The sequence below is a fragment of the Pinus tabuliformis genome, chromosome 7, assembly GCF_031772625.1.
Source record: "Pinus tabuliformis cultivar Carrire ecotype Pingquan chromosome 7, CPIR1, whole genome shotgun sequence".
NCBI classification, from domain to species: Eukaryota; Viridiplantae; Streptophyta; class Pinopsida; order Pinales; family Pinaceae; genus Pinus; species Pinus tabuliformis.
In genome coordinates, this window is record NC_142293.1 from 519,400,123 (window position 1) to 519,421,898 (window position 21,776).

Genomic DNA, 21,776 nt, shown 5'->3' on the forward strand with positions numbered 1-21,776 from the left:
TTATTATTCAAAAAGAAAAGTTCAATTGCCTTTTCAAGGGGGCAACCTCCAATAGCGCTGAGCTCGATTACAAAATAAGACACGATGATCCTCACAGGGAGTCTCTATCCTTTATATAGGATTCATACATGCAATACCATGGGGCAATGCCATGGTTCTTATTAATACCATCTATTTAATACCATGGCCCATTTGCAACTAACTGTGGTCCCGTCATTAAATGTAGATTAACCACTTACAATTATTAATATGGGCTTTATTGACTCTTTACTTAACTATAACTATGATTCGATCCTATTACATAAATAAGGGGGTTAGGGTGGGACCCTAACATTACCTTTGCTCCAGCCTGTGCAAAAAATTTGGGCCAATAGAAACCTGCTCTTAGAATTTTGTATGTAGTTTCCTTCCAAGCATAACGTGCTCCACAAATGCTTTCATGAAACTGTTCAATGACTCCTTTGGTTTCACTTTCAATCAAGCATAATAAAAGAATATTCAAAGGATCCTTCCAATACAAATTGGCATTTATGATACAATATTTCATAGCTTTGAGTCTAAGAGATCTAGATTGATTCTTTGTAAATTCAGGAGGATACTTTAAATCTCGAAGAAAATTCACTGTCTTTATACCAATTTGAAAGTAAAAATTTGTCATCAATGTGTAGAGGCAAAGGAAAGGGATCTGAACTAGAAGAAAGTTCTCATGGATTCTTCTTGATTGACATTTAAGAAGGTTCTTGTGGATTCTCCTCATTTGAGATCTGAGAAAGTTCTTGTGGATTCTTCTATGCTGAAATCTGAGAAGGTTCTTATGGATTCTTCTCTGCTGAAATATGTAAAATGGTGTTCATACCAAGAATCCTACAATTTGATTCAGCCAAAATTTTAGCTAAACCCTGTCCTTTCACTAGTTTGGTGGGTCTGATATCCACATCAAACTCAAGTATCTTGGCAATCCATCTTCCTCTCTTTTCATATGTATCAGGTTATGTTAAAATGTTTTCACTGCATTGTTGGGGACATAAGAAATAACAGGGGAATGTAACACATAAATCATGAATGCTTTTAGAGGTTGGACAAGGGCATAGGCTTGCTTCTCTATGATGGCATATCTTAGTTCAACATCTCTCATCACTTTATTGAAAAAGGCAATTGGATGCTCATATCCGTCATCATTTCTTTCTAGTAAAACAACTACTATGGTAGTGTTAGAGGAAAAGGAGAAGATACTAAAGAGTTTTGAGTAATGTGGACTAGCTAGTACTGGGCTTTTGAAATAGCTTTCTTGATTTGTGAAAAAGAATATCTAGTATGTAATGTCCATTTGACTTCATGATCCTTTTTAAGCATATCGGTAATATCTTTCACAATCTCAACATAATTAGGTATAAATCTTCTTAAGAAGTTTATTTTTCCTAAAAATGCTTGAATTTTCTTTTTGTTTCTAGGTAAACTGATTACCTGAATTGTTGAGACTCTTTTTGGATCGATTACAACTCTTTCCTTTGAAATTATATGTCCCAATAACTTTCCTTCTTTCATGGAAAAAAGTGACTTTTTGGGATTAAGAGAAATCCCATATTTCCTGCATCTGTCAAAAAAAATTCTCAAACATTTCAAGTGTTTCTCATCAGAATTGGAAAATACAGTTAAATCATCAAGATAAATGACAATTAATTTATTTATCTTACCAGTGAATGTGAGATCCATTGCTCTTTGAAATGCTTCCCCAACGTTGTTTAAACCAAAAGGCATCTTGGCATACATAAATGTACCCCACGAAGTTGTAAATGTAGTGTTTTCTTTGTCTTCTGGACTAACCACAATCTGGTTATATCCAAAAAATCCATCTAACATTGAAATCCTATTTGAACTTGAAACCCTTTGAAGTAATTGATCCATTTTCGGTAATGGATAATTATCTTTGAAAGACAATTTGTTCAGATTCCTAAAGTCAACACACCGCCTTATTTCATCATTTTTCTTCCTAACAGGTATTAGGTTGTCTATCCATTCAGAATATCTTAAGGGAACAATTATTTTTGCATCCAATAGCTTTTTAATTTTTTTTCAATGATTGGAAGCAATACTGGGTTTATTCTTCTTAATTTTTGTTGAAATGGTTTAGCTTCAGGTTTGAGAGGAATTTTATGTTCAATAATGGTTGTGTCATAGGTTTTCAATTCTTCATATTAACATGCAAATACATCTCTATAATGTTTGAAAATATTGATATATTTGTCTTTGATTTCTTGAGGCAATGATGCTAAGATTTTAACATTTCTGATTTCTTCAGATGTACCAATATTACAGTCTTGAACATTTTCTTGCTGTGAATTTAACAATGAAGTTTTTGACACATCATTATGATCAAAAAGTTTTTCAAGGGGAACTAATCCTTTTGGAATATAATTATTTGATAACTGAATGATATCGTGATCCAATTTTATGTTCTAAATGTGAATTTTGATCATTTGATTTAATTTCATCAATGTGTTCTTCTTCCACATGTAAAGTAGAAAATTCATCTATTGTTTGTAAAAAGTTTTTTAACTATTCACCATGTTCAAAAACTTGCCAGTGTTTGAGATTATTAGATGGAAGGTTTGTATTTTACCTTAATATGATAATTCAATTGCAAAGAATTGGGAATTTTAAAAGAACTGACATAAATTTCCAAAGCATTAGCATGAATATTTTCTTCTCTTGGGATTGATGTGATAATGAAGGCTTGAAAATAATTATCTACATAGTCCCAAACTTCATTTTTATAAGCTCTAAACCTAGGATGCTTAGTTTGACAAAGGTTTCTAATTTGTTTTAAAATAAATTCTGAATCACCAAATACAACTAAGTTTTCAACTTTCAGACTCTTAGCTAACTCCAATCCTAAAATTAGGGTTTCATATTCTGCGACATTGTTTGTGACCTCAAAATCTAATTTAAAAGATTGGGTTATATTTTTCTTATCAGGAGAGATGAGTACAATTCTAGCCCGTGGCCTGTCTTTGGAAAATGCCCCATCAAAATACATTTTCCAAATGTCAGTGTTTATAATTTGAGGGGTATTGACAGTTTCTTGAATGTTGATTTGAGGATTTGGAAGATCATTAGCAGCTAAAGTAAAGCATCCAAAATCTTGATCGATTACATAAATGGGATGATTAATTGCTTTATTTGCTTTACAAACTGTATTAATGAATCTTACTTCCCTGTATAATCTTAAATGTTCACCTCCATAAACTGAGATCGTAGCATAAGACATATCCATTTGCAGACTTCCCCCCTAACTTGGCACATCAAGATTTGGATAATAACATTCCAAATTTTGGGGGAATATCTGTAACAACAATGTCCAAGACTATACTCTTGACAGGGATCTGAGCAAGTGTTACCACTAAATCCTTAATTAATCTGAGGCAAGGTACTTTCTTAGAATCAAAAGTATACATATCATGATATGGTCTAGTGATTTGTAATTGAAGTTGATCCATGATTACTTTAGGCATTAGATTATGGAAAACACCAAAATCTAACATGCAATTATATAAAAGGTAATCATGAATTTTCAAAATGACATAAAAGGGAGGTACACTTTCATCAATCATATTTGAACTAAGACCAAAAACAACTTGAGGTTTTTCATCCTATAAACTAATTACATCGCCCTCTGCATCAACACTTGAAGATTGAATCCATTTAGAGACTTGATTATTATAACATGGATTTTTGGAGAGTTCAAATAATGGGATTGGAATTTTAACTCTCTCCAATTCTTTTTCAAAATTAAAAACAATTGTAACAGATTTGTCAGCAATATTTTGTTTTTGTGACCAATTTTGTGGTTGAATTAATGGTGTTTGTGTTTCAGTTGATTTTACTTGAGATTTATCGAAGGTAGCCTTTTTAACTTGTCTACCAGGTTCTGGTCTTGGTCTAAGGTCATACCTTACATTTCATTCAGCAATGAGAAATTCAAAAAAAGCTTTATACTTGGAAATTTGAGAATTTTCTTGATTTTGAATTAAAGACTGATCTTGAGTGATTGGAACAATAGAATCTTGTGATGATGGATATTCAAAATAATTGATATCATTTGTATTGATAGGAACAATTTCTTCAGGATCTTGATCATCAATCATTAGGGGAGGTTGAATTTGTTGATCAAAGTTTGGTCTTTGCAGAATTTGAGGTTGAAAAGATCTTTTGTTTTTCACTTGTGGTCTATTCCCAACTTGTTGGGTTACTCTAGGTTGAGTTTCCATTTTAGAGGATTTTGTTAGAAATATTTGTAAGTAGAGAAGTTATTTCACAAATTTTATGATCTTCATCTTTAGTTTTTGATGAGGTACCTTCTTCTCTAGATTTCATCCTCTTTTCAACCTTTTCTGCCTTAGCTTTTAGTTTAGAAGATGTTGATCTATTGGCTTCAACTTCAATTGCATTAGTTTGCATGTCTGCTAAAGTTTTTAATTTTATCTCCCTAAGCATTACAACAAAGTCATCTTCAAATGCTTTGGAAAACCTAACCTTAGCAGCAGTTACTAGAGGTTTGCAATCAGGAGGCATTTTGTTATAGAGTTTATTGAATCTCTTAATGAAATCAACTACAGGTTCACCATGGTTTCTTTTTAAGTCTTCAAATTCTGTTAAGTAGTAAATAACGTCCTTTTTAATTCCCCATTGAGTTTTGAAAATATTAACTATTTCAACCGATGAATTAATTGAATTAGCTTGAAGTTGTCTGAACCATATCCTAACATTTCCTTCAAGTGATTGAACAAAAAGTCTAGTGTAGACATCCTCATGCTCAATATTCATGTTATTAGCAAAGTCTAAGAATGCAACTAAGTGATCTTCAACAGATGGCCCAGTGTCCACATTAAATCTAGGTAAGTGTTTTAAATATCAATCAGGAAAAACATGAAGTTGGGCTGCAGGTGGAAGAACTAAGGATGCATAACGTGCTGCCACAATTGGTTGAACCATCCATTTGATGAGATGGAGTTGTCTTTTTAGGAGAAACAACTTTACTAGAAGAAGAAGGTGATGAAGGTTTAGGTTTCTAGAAGAATTGATGACTAATAAATTTGGGAAGAACCTTTTCAAGATCCTCAAAAGCTAGAGGATTAGCACAAATACTAAGTTCTTCTTCAAATTTAGTAGAAGTGGATGGATAGGTATGTACAAAAGAAGATTTAAAATCAAATGGTTTATACTTAGTAAGAGAAATTTTAGGATCTTCTTCACTGTCAGTAGGTTCCAAATGCGAATAAGGAATTTTAAAAGCCTTAAGCTTATGGACTAAAAATGCAGTTTGAAGATCTATTCCTCTAGAAAGGAGTTCTAAAACTTTTGGAGGAAGATCTGATAATTCAACATGTATTGAAGTTGACTGTGAAGGGCCAGATTGTGAATGTGCTTCTGATAGAATAGAGGCAGAAGTAGTAAGAAAGACTTCTAACCTATGTCTAATTGATGCAATTCTAACTAATCTCTCTGGATCTGATAAAAGAGAAAAAAAATCTGGATCTAACTGTGATCTAGTATGCCTGTGTGAAGCCAGATTTAATATGTAGAGTCGCCAGGTGAAGGATTTTTGCCTACTAGCCTCTTATTCACCATTAAGAGACAAGTATATTCGAGGGAAACAAACTTCAATATTCGTTCCTCGACAACGACACCAATCTAATGTTGTCCTTTGTAGACACTCCTAGGCTAAGGGACTGTGCCAAAGCATCCAAAGATTTTTTTAATTTTAAATGGATGAGCAATGCTTAAACTTTTAAATAGATGTAAATCCTAATTATTTTTGAGAAAATAGAAGGGCTAATTCTTCACTCTTAACAAAATTAAGCTTTAAAAATGATATGGAAAGCAGAAGTAAAGAAGATATATAATTCCTTATATATTCAGATTGAACATCTAATTTATTATATATAGCATATGCATATAGAAATTTTCTAAGGCGAAACAATAGATGTGCAAGAGATGACAAAAGGCAACAATTTAAAAATTTAAAGGAATTAACTAAGACAAATAGTTTTAGTTAATTAATCTCTTTAAATAATGATAACTTTGCGGGAGTTTTCAAAGAGATTGATATTCAATCTATTCTTACCCAGACTTCTATGTTACCTTGGAGATGTGCATAGAAAAATAAAATGAATACATAATTGAATAATCAGAAGAACTCACGAAGATACACAAACTGCTCAAAATGAATCCATAATCCTTCTATTAACTTTAGAAATAGCTTAGAAAGTAACAAGCATGTTCACTGGTTCATCACAAGGGTTCAACCCTTTCTTATTTGAATTACAAAATATTTACAGAGTTTGACTTTCAAACATATCTAAACTGGAATCAAAATTTATTAAAAAATATAATATCATCCAAAATATTTGGGATATTACAAAAATAGAACTAAAAATAGTGGATCTGAATTGATTTTGAGGGCTGTTGTTGATGACTGTAGCTAGAAATTTTCTTTTCTGTTCACTGCCCCTGAAATTATGTTGTTTACTGCTAAAATTTTGTTGTATACTCCTGAAATTTAGCATTTTGTTCTTATTCGATGAGCTCACGTAGTTTATCCCATCTCTTTTAATTAGGGATAGAAAAAATTAAAAATTTTCTATATGACTCATCAACTTCAATATATTTTTCAAAAGTGGGCCTAGTTAGAGACAAATGCTTAATTTCATGCTGAGTTAACAAATCATAACTTAAACCTTCAATGAAAGCTTTCACAGTAATAATTCCTCTGAGTTTGGAAAATTTTGTCTTATCCATTGCTATATCATGTAACCTTTGTTGATACTCTTCAAGTGGGATCAATTTGCCACTTATATCCTGCAAAGTTTGAAGTCCTCTCTGATGTAAAGCATTAAGTTTTCTGTGAAATTTCTTGATTTGAACCTCCAAATTCTGGCACTTGTTCTTGAGTTGTAGCATCAAATTTCTCTTGGTTAGAATCTTTCTGACCTCCAAGACAACTTCAATTTTGTCTTCAATGTTGAATTCTTTAAGCTCATCTTTTGTCTTGGAGTTTACGACTTTGATTATCCTTGTAGCATCTCTGGGTCTGTGATCCGGGTCCTTTATTTCTGCTACTATTGCTTGTGACCTATGCAATAAATCTTCATGCTAAAAAATAATTTCAATTGAAGGCCATAACTCAGTCACTGATACATTAATGTCTATCCAAATATTTTCTTTGGCATGAACAATAGTTTGTGCAATTAAAGATTCATTTTCATAAATTTCTAATTGCTAAGTTAATTTATAATTCTTTTGAATCTCAGCGAAATATGCATTATCAGACTTAATATTTTGTTCTTGAATTTTTTGGAGTTGCATTTTGAGTTTCTCGATTTCTTGATCCTTTAGAGAGATGTCTCCCATGGCCTTTGACAGTTGTTCGGCTGAGTCAGTAGATTGTGCTTCTACTATAATGGTTGTTGTTGTAGATGTCCTTGCTACTGAAGTACCTACTGTAGAAGTAGTAGTTATAGGAATGGCAGTTGAAATACTGAGTTGCTGCTCTTTTTCTTTTAGGAGTGATTCCATGCCAACTTCCATTTTCTGAATTTGAACATTCTGTTCAACTATCAATTTGAACATATTTTCTTTTTCCTTTTCAAGTTCACCAACTTCCTTAGCTTGTGGATGTTTAGTAGTAGGAAGTTTAAGCTAGTTCAATGCTTGAATGTCAACATTCTTATTTTTAATTGTCTCTTCTGCTACTTTGATATTACTAGGATCATATCCTAATTTGATCACCAAATCTTCAAGAGCTTTGATTTTAGTATCTTTAGCCAGAGATGACATTCTCTCCATATTCAACTGTCAGGGAAGCTTGCAGTTTAGAGGCTGCCATAGTTGAACTTGTTAATGTGGAATATATCATTTCACCAGCCTGCTTATGCAGGTCAATTTGATCAATGGCATGAATTTGCTTGGTGTCAAAAGCAAAAATCAATGTTTTGTAATCTTCTACACTTTTAGGGACTAGAACTTTAGGTTCCAAGAAAGATAATTGAAATTGTCCCTTCTCAGTATCAAGTGCAAACAAAAGTTCGTGTTGTGTAGTAGAAGACTGCTTCCAAAATTCTGAATAAGTGGTGGCCTTTAATGCTTCATTTTTCCTTTTAATTTCTCTGTATCTAGCAAAAATATTTCGCTACGTTGTATCATGAGAAACATAAGAGATAGGAGAATCTGTAATTTCTTCAATATGTAAAATAGAAGTGGTGGGAAAACCTGACAACACCACTGTGGCTTACTCTTGTGAACTCTTGTTCTTTGAGGACTCCTTATGAGTATTTGTCTTCTTTCTCCTTTTAAAAATTGTGAAGCCTGTAGCTTAAGTTTTTGAGTCTGTAGGAGACATAATTTCTCTTGGTGTTTTGGTTTCTTTTTCATGAGGTGCTAGAGTCTCTAAATATGCCTGACTAACAATTTGTTCTTCAACTTCCTGTAATGTATTCTCCTGCCACTTTTCTTGATTTTCATACTGTTTTATCTCTGGCTTGACTGTATGTGCATATGGAGTTGTTTTCTTCTCAACTCTCAACCTTGAAATAATCCCCAAGGGATCGTAGGACTAGGTAAAAATCAACTTGAATTTCATCTGCTTTAATAAATTATTTGCCTCCTTCGTTGTTGCTTTGGTATTGACAATGAAAGGGCCAATCTGTGCCTTCAACTTGAATCGAGCTTTTTGCTTCCTAGATACAAAATGCAAATCATCCATGTTCATCATTTGCCTGATGTATTCCAAGGCAAAGATCTTGATTGGCACAAATACTGGTAACCTGTAAGGAGGAAGTTCACATCCATATATTCTAATCTATGTATAATTCTGATAGAGGTACCAGTGTCCAATTTTAGCTTGCTCAGTAAGTTGCATAATTCTTCTTATTTCAGATGAAATTCTTGGTATAACATCACTGTTGAGAAGACATAAAGACATATGCAAAAGTTGGTTTACATAATCACTGAAGGAATATACTTATTTGTTCTTCCTTACTAAGGAAGTCCAATGAATGACTGAATGAGGCATTCGTTGTGCATCATACTTCTGCAATGGGAACTTAAACCTATCTGCTTAATGAAATAAAAGTAAATACACAAGAACTGACTGATGTTTAAAAGCTCCTTTAGTAGAAAACTTTAAAAACTAATCATGAATACTGTCTGCCAAAAACTGATTGTAGCTGAAAATCAACGAGGGCTTATTACCCATAGAGAATATTGATAAAAACCCCAATATTACTCCATCAACCCATTAATCGGTATGGTAGCCTAACAGACATGCAACCATATAAATGACTTAAATAGACATTTATGGAAATATTGAAGTGGAATATGGCGGATTAGTCCTAGGCAACTCAAAATTCTCAGGTAAGAATGACCCAAAGATTTGGGCTCGCTGAGGAAATGTGAGGTTTTGGTAAATATCCATGAGGGAATCAGTGGAAAAAGGGTGCATAGGCGCAAAAGGATTGATTTGGAGTGCTTGGCATATGAACTCAAGAGTAATGGCAAATAAAACTTCATTATTTTGGGCAATTAGAATCCTCTTGTAGGTTTTAACCCCGTACAGAAATTACTTGCATACAAATTCTAAGAACAGAAAATAAACAATGCGAAAGCATAACACATAAAACACATATACATAGAGATTTCCCCTGGATCCCAAAACCGAGACTACCAGCTTGATTTTTTCATTATGTTCCTTTCAATGTTACAATACATATATACATGCTGAAGCATCCAATACCATGGACCGAAAAACCATCGCGCCCAAAACCATAGATAGGTTTGTCCCACCTAATATAGGGTCCCAAAAAAATTTCCCTGGGGTGCTACCCCGAACCCCGTAGAGGGGGGCTACCCGCCCCCCTCAAACCCCTTGTGCGCCCCCCCCATTGCGCAATTGGTGCAACAAAGGGGGGGTTCCGCCCACCCTCTAATCCTCCGATTAATTAGGGAGGCTAGTCGTGAAAAGAATATAACACAACCCAACATTCTCCCACTTGTTGTTTTCTTTCCACATGAGAGCTTAGTCATTTATCTAGCCCTGCAATGCCCATTGTTTCTCTACAACAAGAGAACTTCTCAGAGCTCACAAATTTTGTCAACGCATCTGCAATATTCTTCAAAGTGTCCACCTTTACCAACGACACCTTTTCTTCTATCATATCCCTCACAAAGTGATATTAAACACCAATGTGCTTTGTCTTTGAATGGTAAGCAGGGTTCTTTGCCAAGAAAATTGCACTTTGGCTGTCACAATCTATCCTTATAGCTCCCTGTACTAACCCCATACTCGAACACAATCTTTGCAACCAAAGTGCTTCCTTGCTTTTATGAGTGGCTGCCATGTATTCTGCCTCTGTAGTTGATAGTGTCACTACAAATTGTTTCTTATTCATCCAACTGACTGCACCTCAAAATAGGTTAAACACATACCCACTTGTAGATCTTCTCTAATCCAGATCTCTAGCCTAGTCTGCATTAACAAAGCCATGAATATCCAAAACTTTGTCCAATCCTAGTCTTCCTTGGTAGCACAAACCATAATCACTAATGCCACGCAAATACCTGAAAACCCGCTTCACTGCTGTCCAATGCTCCTTCCCTAGTTTTGACATAAACCTGCTCAATACTCCAACTGCATGTGCAATGTCTTGTCTAGTACAGACCATCGCATACATCAGGCTACCGACTGCGCTTGCATGTGGAACACGGGATAGGTCCTCTTCCTCTTCTTGTGTCTTGGGACACTATTCAACAGATAATTTTACACCTACAGGAATAGGAAACTTCACCGGTTTACTATCCTGCATATTAAACCTCTGCAGTATTGTCTCGACATACTTCCTCTGGTTTAACCAGAGCTTCCTCTTTCCCTGATCTCTTTTAATTTCCATGACCAAAATATAGTTTGCAGCACCAAGATGTTTCATGTCGAATTTGGAGGACAATTGGGTCTTCAAATCCTGGATAATTTCTTTGTCATTTTCAACAAGCAACATATCATCCACATATAAGACCAAATAAATAACACGATCACCAATTAATTTAAAATATATACAATGATCTGCTTTGCTTCTGGTGAAGTCAAGTCCCCGTTTAAATGTATCAAATTTCTAATACCACATCCTTGATGACTGTTTTAACCTATACAGGGACTTCTTTAACTTGCATACCAATTCTTTCTTACCCTTCACTGCAAAACCTTCAGGTTTCTTCATGTAGATCTCTTCTTCCAGATCCCCGTGAAGAAATGTTGTCTTCACATCTATCTGTTCTACCTCAAAACCATAAGTAGCAGCAACAGATTAAAGTAATCTAATAGAAGCTACCTTGGCAACAGGAGAAAAAAATATCACCAAAATCAATTCCCCGCACCTGGGAATAACCTTTTGCTACGAATCGAGCTTTTTTTATTTCTCCACATTTCCTTCTGCATTTGTCTTCTTCTTGAACACCCATTTGCTACCAATGGGTTTCCTTCCAGCCGGCAACTCCACCAGATCCCAAGCCTCATTTTTGTGCAAATATGCCATTTCATCAACTATGTCCTCTTTCCAAAGTTTTTCATCCTCTGAATCTATTGCTTCTTTCACAGTTCTGGTAACATCATCAGTAATAGTTAAAGCAAAATTTGAACAGAAAGCAGATGGACTATACCTTTCTCACTGCCTTCTTTCTCGAACTGATCTTCTTACAACCATAGTTTATGGCTCTTCACCTTCTGATTCCTCTTCTGTGTAGAGTCTGATTCTTCCTCCTTTAGCTCAAATTCTATCTTCTCAGGTTCCTTTGATGGGACTTCATGTTTAATAACATTTTTCACCTCTCTAAACACCACATCTTGGTTTTACACAACCTTCCTTGTTACTGGGCTCCAAAGCTTATAACCCTTTAAACCATCCTTATACCCAATAAAGATGCACTTTTCAAATTTACTATCCAACTTTGTTCTTTTCTCCTTTGGAACATGTAGATATGCATCACATCCAAATACCCTCATATGTGAAAGAGAGAGTTTCTTACCAGTCCATACCTCTTGTGGATTTTTATCCTCCAACGCTGATGAAGGTGATCTGTTGACCGAGTAACATGCTGTCTCCACCGCCTCTTCCCATAATTCCTATCCTAACCCGGCACCATTGAGCATGCTTCTTGCCCTTTCCATCAACGTCTTGTTCATTCTTTCTGCAACTCCAATTTGCTCAGGTGTGTATGGAGTAGTCTTTTGTCGTGCTATACCACACTTCTTATAGAATTTTTCAAATTCCTTACTGCAAAACTCTCCACTGTTATCTGTCCTCAACACTTTTATCTTCTTCTGTGTCTGGTTTTCCACTAGAGCCTTAAATTCTTTAAATCTGTCAAAGACTTCAGATTTCTTCTTGAGGAAATATATCCATGTATTCCTTGAGAAATCATCTATAAATGATACATAGTACACAGACTTACCAAGTGATGGAACCTTCACAGGTCCAAACACATCCCTGTGCACAAACTCTAATATCTGTTTCACCCTCTTACCACCAGAGGGGAAACTCACTTGATTCTGCTTCCCATATACACAATTTTCACAGAAATCAAAATCCAAAGAGCTATTAGTCATACTTTCTACCATACCTTTACCATGAAGTATTCGAAGGCCCTTCTCTCCAATATATCAAAGCTTTTGATGCCATAGCATGGTCTTTTCTCCAGAGACCACTAGATTTTCTGCTCCACTTTCAGGAACCACCGAACTGTTGCACTCATCAACAACAGTGCTACCTTGCAGCTTGTACAGAGTTCCAATCTGAGCTCCTCGCATCAATACCAGTGCTCCCCGAACCATCTTGCAGGTATCCTTCTCGAACACTGTTTTTACACATGCATCATCCATCTTGCTTGCGGAAATAAGATTTCTGGGCAACGAAGGAATGTGTAGAACGCCCGAAAGTGTTCTAACCCTTCCACCTTGCAACTTCAACTTTACTTTTCCGCGACCAACGATTCTAGTTTCCTATCATCCCCTAAGAAGACATCACCACCATCGTATTTCTCATCCTCGCAAAACCACTCTTTATGGGGAGTGAAGTGAAATGATGCACCTAAGTTAATCAACCATGTCTCATGATCTACATGTGTACTTGAAGAAGCCAAGTACACATCCTCACCTTCATCTGAGGTGGTTTTCACCTCTGCAGAAGGAGCATCATCAGATCCCTTTCCTTTGTCAAGAGTTTTAGATTTACAGTCCCTTTTGTAGTGCCCTTCTTTTCCGCATTTCCAGCAGACCACCTTTACAGGTTTTCCTGGAGATTTAGATCTCCCTCTAGATTTAGATCTCCTACTTGATGACTTATTTTTGTTTCTGTTCTGGGACTGTCCTCATACAAACAAGGCATCACCATTCTAGCTCTCCACATTTTTCCATCTCATCTCCTCCGTCAGCAAGGATGAGACTATTTCATCAAACTGCAAGGCAGTTGCATTGCTACCTATTGCAATAACCATAGTATCCCATGAATCTGGTAGAGAACACAACAAACTGATGCACTTATCTCCATCTGAAATTTTAATATCACAGATAATAACTAACTTACCATAGTATTAAATGCGTTCAGAAGCTCTGTCACCGAGTCTCTGTCTTTCATCCTCCGGTTATACAGCTTTTTTTGTAGGAACATTTTATTCACCAGAGACTTTGATTGGTTCAAAGTCCCTAACTTGTCCCACAAAGCCTTTGCTGTAGCCTCCCCTGATACATTCAACAATACTGAATCTGAGACACACAATCTTATTGTGCTTTTTGCCTTCCGATCCAACTTCTTCCATTCTTCATCGGACACTCCCGTTGGTTTAGTACCCGGATCTACCGCGATCAACTGATCTTTATCCACCAATAGATCCTCCATCTTGAGTTTCCACAACTCAAAACTCTGACCATTAAATTTCTTGATCCCTATCTTTCCACTTCTTGCCATCTTCTTTCACCACTAGAATCGATCCCGCAGATCTCCCACTGAACAGGGTCTACCACAGGCCCGAGCAAAACCCTTCAGCAACAAAGGTGTCCTCTTGAAGCCAAAAAATCTCTGATACCAAATGCAGGTTTTAACTCCGTATAGAAATTACCGGCATATGAATTCTAAGAACAAAAAATAAACAATGCGAGAGCATAACACATAAAACACATATACATAGATATTTTCCCCCGAATCCCAAAACCGGGACTACCAGCTTGATTTTTTCATTATGTTCCTTTCAATGTTACAATACATATATATACATGTCAAAGCATCCAATACCATGGACCGAAAAACCATCGCGCCCAAAACCATGTGCTAAAACCATGCACAAAACCATAGATAGGTTCATCCCACCTAATATAGGGTCCCAAAAAAATTTCCTCGAGGAAGGAAACACTCCAAAATGCTCAATTCATCACTAACATCTAGAAATTTCTAGTTTGCCCAGTTGTGGAGTTCATAAACATCGAACTCGCACTAGGTTTATGAGATCTTATATTGCGTATCTACTAGAGGGAACTCGTCTAGGTTAACTACAGAGGGTAGCATAGGGCTTTCTACAACTGGTTTCGACTTGCCTTTAGATGAAGACATCGTGAACAGGAATTACATACAAGAGTGATGAATTACTAGACAAACGACGATCACTGGTGTATGAAGATTATTGCACGATTGTGGAATTCAGAATTGCAGTGATGATGCTGGGAGTTGAAATGGTGAAAGGGAATACGCAAAGTAATGTGTGGTTTTTAAATGAAGGGATTCAAATGAATAAAGAGGTTATAACCATTTTTTTGGCTCGTCGAATTAATTATTTAGACATTGGCACGAAGGATTAATGATAAAACGATTATATGAACGTTTGGCAGGAGGAATTAAATGTTTAAAAAGCTACATGGTGAGAGCAAATAAGAGAGTGATAGGTGGCAAGGTGTGAGTGGGCGCGAGAGCGGAGCGGGAAGGATAATGGTTTTCGGAGGGGGGTAGGTGGTTAGTGGTTTAGGAGATGGGGGAGTCTTGAACTCATCCAAGAAGCATCACGTATGAGTGGGCGGTAAACATGAATATGCTTTTCGGACCCCCTACCCTCGTTAAACTCCGAAACTGTGGAGGAGGGGGGTCCCAAATTCATCCCCCACTGTTGATCCGGGCGGGGATGATCTCCTCTGTCGATCATCCCTCGTGCCCTAAGGATCTCGGATAAAAAGATTTTTGAGAAGGAAAAATCCCATCTCCTTGATGTCTTTGTTGAGAATGGTTATAATAGATACATAGGTCATAAAGCTTTCCTCAAAGCTGCAAAGAATTCTCTAACTAAAAGAGAAATCGAAGGAGCGGATTCCAGGTGTCCATCTTCCATTTATTTAGGGGGCCACTGATAAGATTGCAAGGATTCTTAAGATACATAATGTCCCCGTGACCTTTAGGCCCCTTAACACTATTCGTAAGTCCCTCAGATCAGTGAAGGACCTTATCGACCTTAAGGATATGAAAGGGGTATATATTATCCCTTGTTCCTGTGGGACCCCCTGTATTGGTGAGACTGGTCACTCCATTAATCAAAGGATTAGTGAGCATGCAGCAGACCTTAAGCATAGGAGAACCAAGTCTTCTGCTTTAGCATAGCATGCAGAAAAAACCAAACATCATGTTTGTATTGAGGAGGCTAGTGTTATTGCTAGAGTTTCGCAATTCTATCATCGGAAATTTAGGAAAGCTCTTGAGATTGAAAAGAGGCCGAGCAATCTCAATAGAGAGAATGGCTGGAAGATCAGTAGTTGCTGGGTCCCAACACTCTCTTCCTAGTCGCTTTCTTCCCTTTCCCCCGTCCTTCGTTTTTTGGCTTATGCTAAAAAAATTAACTGATAGAAAATATAACTACTTGTATAATAAGAAGTTAATTTAACAATTAGATATACGATTAATTATATCTAAATATTTAAAATATTTTTATTTTTTCCAATCCTTGACTTATTCTAATATTATTATTTTTAAACTATTAATACCTTTTATAACTAACTATTAATTTATTTTATTTTATATATATATATAATTTTATAAAGTAATTAAAACCTTTAGGTATATTCATATTTAAAATATTATAATCTTATTCTTTCTAACTCTTGACTTATTCTAATATTTATATTTATATATATTTATTAAATAGTTAATACTTTTATAACTAGCGATTAACTTAATAATCATTTATATATATATATATATATATATATATATATAAAAGGTGAAGTTATATGTCCCTCTGACTTAATATAACTAACTTCCAATTTAATATATTAAATTAACTTATTTTTATGCTCTTGGTCCAACTAACTGATCCCCAGTCAAATTTAGCCATTGGTCAATATAGTCGTTCCCTGGTCGAGAATTATAGTCGTTGGAGGTTCTGGAATTATAGTCGTTGGAGGGTCAAATTTAGCCATTGGTCAATATAGTCGTTCCCTGGTCGGGAATTATAGTCGTTGGAGGTTCTGGAATTATAGTCGTTGGAGGTTCTGGTCTGACTATTTAACATGCAAAGCTTGATCTGATTCTTCAACTTGTCATGACGATGAACTAAGTCAAATTTAGCCATTGGTCAATATAGTCGTTGCCTGGTCGAGAATTATAGTCGTTGGAGGTTCTGCTCTGACTATTTAACATGCAAAACTTGCTCTGATTCTTCAACTTGTCTTGACGATGAACCACACTAGTTGGTTTGAAACGTGTCGATAAATAAAATATCATATAATTTACGCCAAAAAATCTTTCATAAACTTGATATGGATCACACAACCCTCACTTCAACAAAAATAATTATTATTTTTTTCTTAAATTATAAAATTTTCACCATATTTTCAATTTCAAATGATTATTATTATATTAAAAATATATTTTAATAAATTTAATTATAAACAATTATATATATTAATAAAAATGAAGCATACACAAAAATATATGAATGTTAATATAAAAATATTAATTAATCATATTTTTTAATTTTTGGTGATGGCATTCAATAATACACTATTTTATTAGTTGTTTTATTTTTGTGATAAAATTTTTATCTTTATTATTTTTTTATTTAATTAAATTATATTTAAACTAAACTACATGTACTAACTATTATGTAACCCTTATTTTATATTAATTTATAATTTTTTAATTATAATTTTTTTTTAATTTTAAATTAAAAAAAATTAACATATAAATATATTAATGTTTATGTATTTTTATATTGGAATTGTATTATATTGATCTGTATATTTTAGGCCTGGTCACGTAGCCTGGAAGGAGTGCATACCCAATTGCAAGTTATGGTGGGCATAATGCTGGGCTTCACTACAGCCATCGCATGGTATTATGCATGGAACACAGTTATGATCAGACATTTATATTTTTTCAACAAAGTTAGAATATTCCTGCATCTGGCTTCATTTATTGCCTTGTTGAATCTATGAGTGTTGGATCTTGATTAGTTAAGGATTTTGGACAAATCCATTTTTCAACCTTGAAATATCATTGTGCTTTTTTATACACAAAACTAATATTTATATGATTATTTTGTAACATTTTAGATTGTGTAAGCTTAACAGCGCCAATGCCATGTGTTAAGACCATTACTTTTCATTAATGATGATATTTAATAAAGAGCTAAATGCCACTCCCTTTATGCATATATGTTTCTTTTAGAATTGTATTTTGGTTTGTATTTTAAAATATTTAGAAATGATTTTTTCCACGAAGTGTTTTTTTATTAATTTTAATTAAAATTTAGTAGAGATTTTTTGAGTTTAAGTTGTTTAATTTACAAAATTGGAGTGCCTCAAAGATTTTGAGGAATGTTGAATCTATTTATGTATTCAAAAATGTATTTTAAAAAATAAAAAATCACATTTTTTCTTGAAATTGTTTTACCAAATTCTGGTGAAAAAATCTATTTCATGTATAAGTTAGACTAGGCCTTTTAAAATTATGTGAAAAAATTCCATGTAAATGAAAGATTATGATGATTATATTTTAATATATTTTTAATAATATAATTTTTTTAATAAAAACAAAAATACAATATATTTAATCTCTTGATTTATATTTAGATATATTTTTTATAAGATAATTGTTAATGATGATAATTAATGTTTATTAAAATTGAAATGGTTTATCTCACTTTTAAAGGTAAGAGATTATTTGGAATTTTTTATTTGAAGGGAAGAGTTCTAAGATCATCATAGTTTTATGTGACAATTGTTTTTTTAGATAGAATGTGAATATAAGTTGGACAATTTAAGAGAGAGTGCTTTTCATTTTCAACTCCCTTAGTGTTGTAAAAGTGACAAAGTTTTCCATCCCATGATGTTTTGGAAATTGCTAACATCCACTTTCACTATGAAGCCTATGATAATTTGTTTTCGTTTTAGCAATTTGATTCTCTAAATTGGGGTTGATCACCTCCTTATAATATTTTAGTTTCATTTTCCCCTTTAACTCAATATTATTTCATAATTTTCCCTTAAATTTTAATGTAATAATATTTTTAAAATCACCTTTATTTTGCAAAATAATCTCTTTCTTTCTGGTCCCTTAGAATGGGTGGAGTTTCCAACGAGATTAATCCAGTACATAGTTTGTTTCCAAAATTTTGACAAAAATAATTAAAATTAAAAAAAAAATATATATTTATAACATTTTATATTAATATTTTTAAATAATATTACCCATAGAAGATTTCAATTGACAATCGTGGGTTAAATATTATGTTAACCATGATATTTAAATAATATTATTATAATTTTTTCAATGTTTGATTTTAGTGTTAATCCTAATTTAATATGTTCTATATCTTTTGAATATATGAATTTGATTAAACCTGAGGAAAAATTATTCAGGTAAAGTCACATCTACATTTATATGGTTGAAGTATTTAAAACCACCCAATATAGTTATTATTGAAAAAAAAAGACTAATCAAAATATGTCATTAAATCATTAAAAAAAAATCTCATTAAAACATACAATTAAATAATGTAAAAATACCAAAGTGAAAGAGTTTCAATAGGTAATAAAATATAACCTTTAATAATATTTATTTGTTTTGTCTGCCACACAAATCACCACTTAATTAAAATCAAGTGAAGATGCAAGTATTTTTAAGGAACTGGAAAATGTATGTTGCAACTATTTATTAGGAAATGGAAGGCAGTTAGACCTCATTTCTGTTGGATTTTAAAGTTATAATATTTAAATAACATAATAATGATGAAATTTTCAGTTATTATATTAAAATAAAATAAAATATATTATATTATATTATTATTTTTAATTAAAATTATAATAAAAAATAATTATTTTTTAAATGTATTTATTAAAAATATAATATTAATGAACATTTATATTTAGAATTAATTAAATTTATATATGTTGTTATTATATAAATAGATAATATTATTTTTTATTTAAATTTAAAAAAATCTGTAGAATTTAAAATTATATCAGAAAATATATATATTTTTTAAATTATTAATTTATTAAAAAAATTATTATAAAAATAAATAAATAAATATTATATATATATTTTGATGACGAAGAACATCCATTAAAAATGTAAAATGTTTTATTTAGATTTATTTTAACTTTGGATTTATTAAGTATCGAGAGGGATCAAATCTTTTAGTGGTGTAAACTTTTTTCTACTTCTTTTTTTTTTAGTGTAAAATTTGAGGAAATGTTTGCATTTTGTTGTTAGACTATAAACCTAATAAGATCCTTTGTTATACCATAAACCCAGTAAGAATATATTCCTTTGCCTGTTATGAACATTTGAGAAACATATTGCAGTGAATTTTCATGTGGAGGCTAAAACCAACCGTTGACATAGTCTAAATTGAGCAACTTCAATAAATTTTAATACAAACAAAATGTAACAATGCATGCGCTAATGAATAATTTTTTTGTTGCACGTGCTCGCTCGGCTCTGCAATTTGTGAGATCCGCAACCCGCGGACTTTGAAGACCGCCTTCTGCATACTCCTATCCCTGCGGGCGATCCGCTGAGGGCTCTTGCTTCTGGCTGCGGTCGGCTAGGGTTTGATCTGCTGGCTCTCCATGGAGGAGCCGACTCCCCCCCAGGGGTCTTCCTCCCCTCCTCCGCCTTCCGCCGCTGAGGCCTTCAGATCCTTGCTGGCCTCTCTGCCCAAGAAGAAAGTTGTGGAAGCTGCCAAGTTCGTGAAAAGGCTAGAAGATATCCCCGAGATCGCCCTTCCTCCTGAAGGTCCAATTCAAGTAGCATTATCTCTGGCGGATCGTGCTCTGGTTGGTCAGTTTACAGGTCTCTGGCCCTCCCCGAAATCAACAGAGAACTGGGTTGCTAGGAACTGGGCTCCGCTGATCAAGAACAAGGTAACATCTTACTTCCTCGGAAGAGGATACTTCTTATTTGAATTCTCAGAAAAAGAGGACAAGGATCTCATTTTCAGAAATGGCCCCTACTTCATGGGCCCTCAAGGGCTGTATTTAAATAAATGGACACCAGACTTCGATCCGACGGTGGATGTGCCTTCTGCGGTCCCAGTGTGGGTAAGGCTCCCCAATCTCCCGGTTCACTGTTGGAACTGGGACTCTTTGAAACATATCGGAAACACTCTTGGGAAATTCATAGACAAGGCCAACAGCAAAGATCAGTACGACTGCGCCAGAATTTGTGTGGAGGTAGATCTGGAGGTTGGATTACTAGAAGCCATCAAAATAAGGGTAGGTCCTTGGACGCATGTTTAGAAGTTGGACTATGAACAACTGCCATTTAAATGCTGGAAGTGTCAAGTCTACGGACATTTCACCAGAGATTGCCCGTCCAAAGGGGTAGAGGAAAAAGGGAAGGAAGAAGGATGGAATCAGGCAAAAAGACCCAAAACTTCATCCAAGAAGAATGCAAATGTTAATGCTAGAGCCCCCCAAACGGGCCCTGCTCAGCAACCACCCATGGAAAGCCAAGGGAACAAATTTGAGATCCTTGGATCTGAAATCATGAATACGCAGGAGACAGAAATTCCGAAAGAAGTCTCTCCACCTAAATCCAAAAGCGTACCAAAGAGATCCAAAGGGAAGATGTCAAAAGAAGAGGAGGAAACTCAAGAGTCCGAGGAATTGGAGGAAGAAGGGGAAATAGGGGATTCTCAGCCTACCCCCAGAAGATCTACAAGAGGACGAATGTCAACAAAGGAAAAAAGAGATCAAGAAACATACAAAGACAAGCTTTAGGGCAGCCAGCCAACGCTAGAGAAACTCCTAGCAAAAACCCCAAAGATGAAGAGGATCCAAACCTAGAGCTCCAAAGGAGCTCATCACAACAAAAGTAAATGATGAAGATAGTCTCTTGGAATTGTAGGGGAATGGGCTCCAAAGCCAAGGAAGAAGCAATGAATAGTCTAATAAGACTGGAAGCCCCAGACATTCTTCTCATCCAGGAGACTAAACTAGAGGATTCAACCTTCCTCCAAGCAAGCAGAAAATTTTGGAAGAAAGACGGAGCGCATGCAACCTCTGCCCATGGAGCATCGGGAGGACTTGGGTCACTCTGGAATCCAAATAAGTTCTCTCTAATCTCTGAGTCCCTAAACACTCATTGGATTTTGTTAAAATTGCAACACTTAGAATCTAAGGAAATTATTAGTTTGGTCAATGTATATGCTCCTAACAATGCAGGTGAAAAAAAACTATGTTGGGACTCCAT

General features: G+C 34.5%; 1 long non-coding RNA gene across 1 annotated transcript in view; it reads left to right on the forward strand.

Moving 5' to 3' along the window:
• Positions 1-17,628, forward strand: part of LOC149248347 (uncharacterized) — a 29,369-nt gene extending 11,741 nt beyond the window's left edge. The window contains exon 2 of the long non-coding RNA XR_016265720.1: positions 17,324-17,628. This is a non-coding gene — a long non-coding RNA (uncharacterized LOC149248347). The remainder of the gene's footprint in view (positions 1-17,323) is intronic.
• Positions 17,629-21,776: the final 4,148 nt, after the last annotated feature.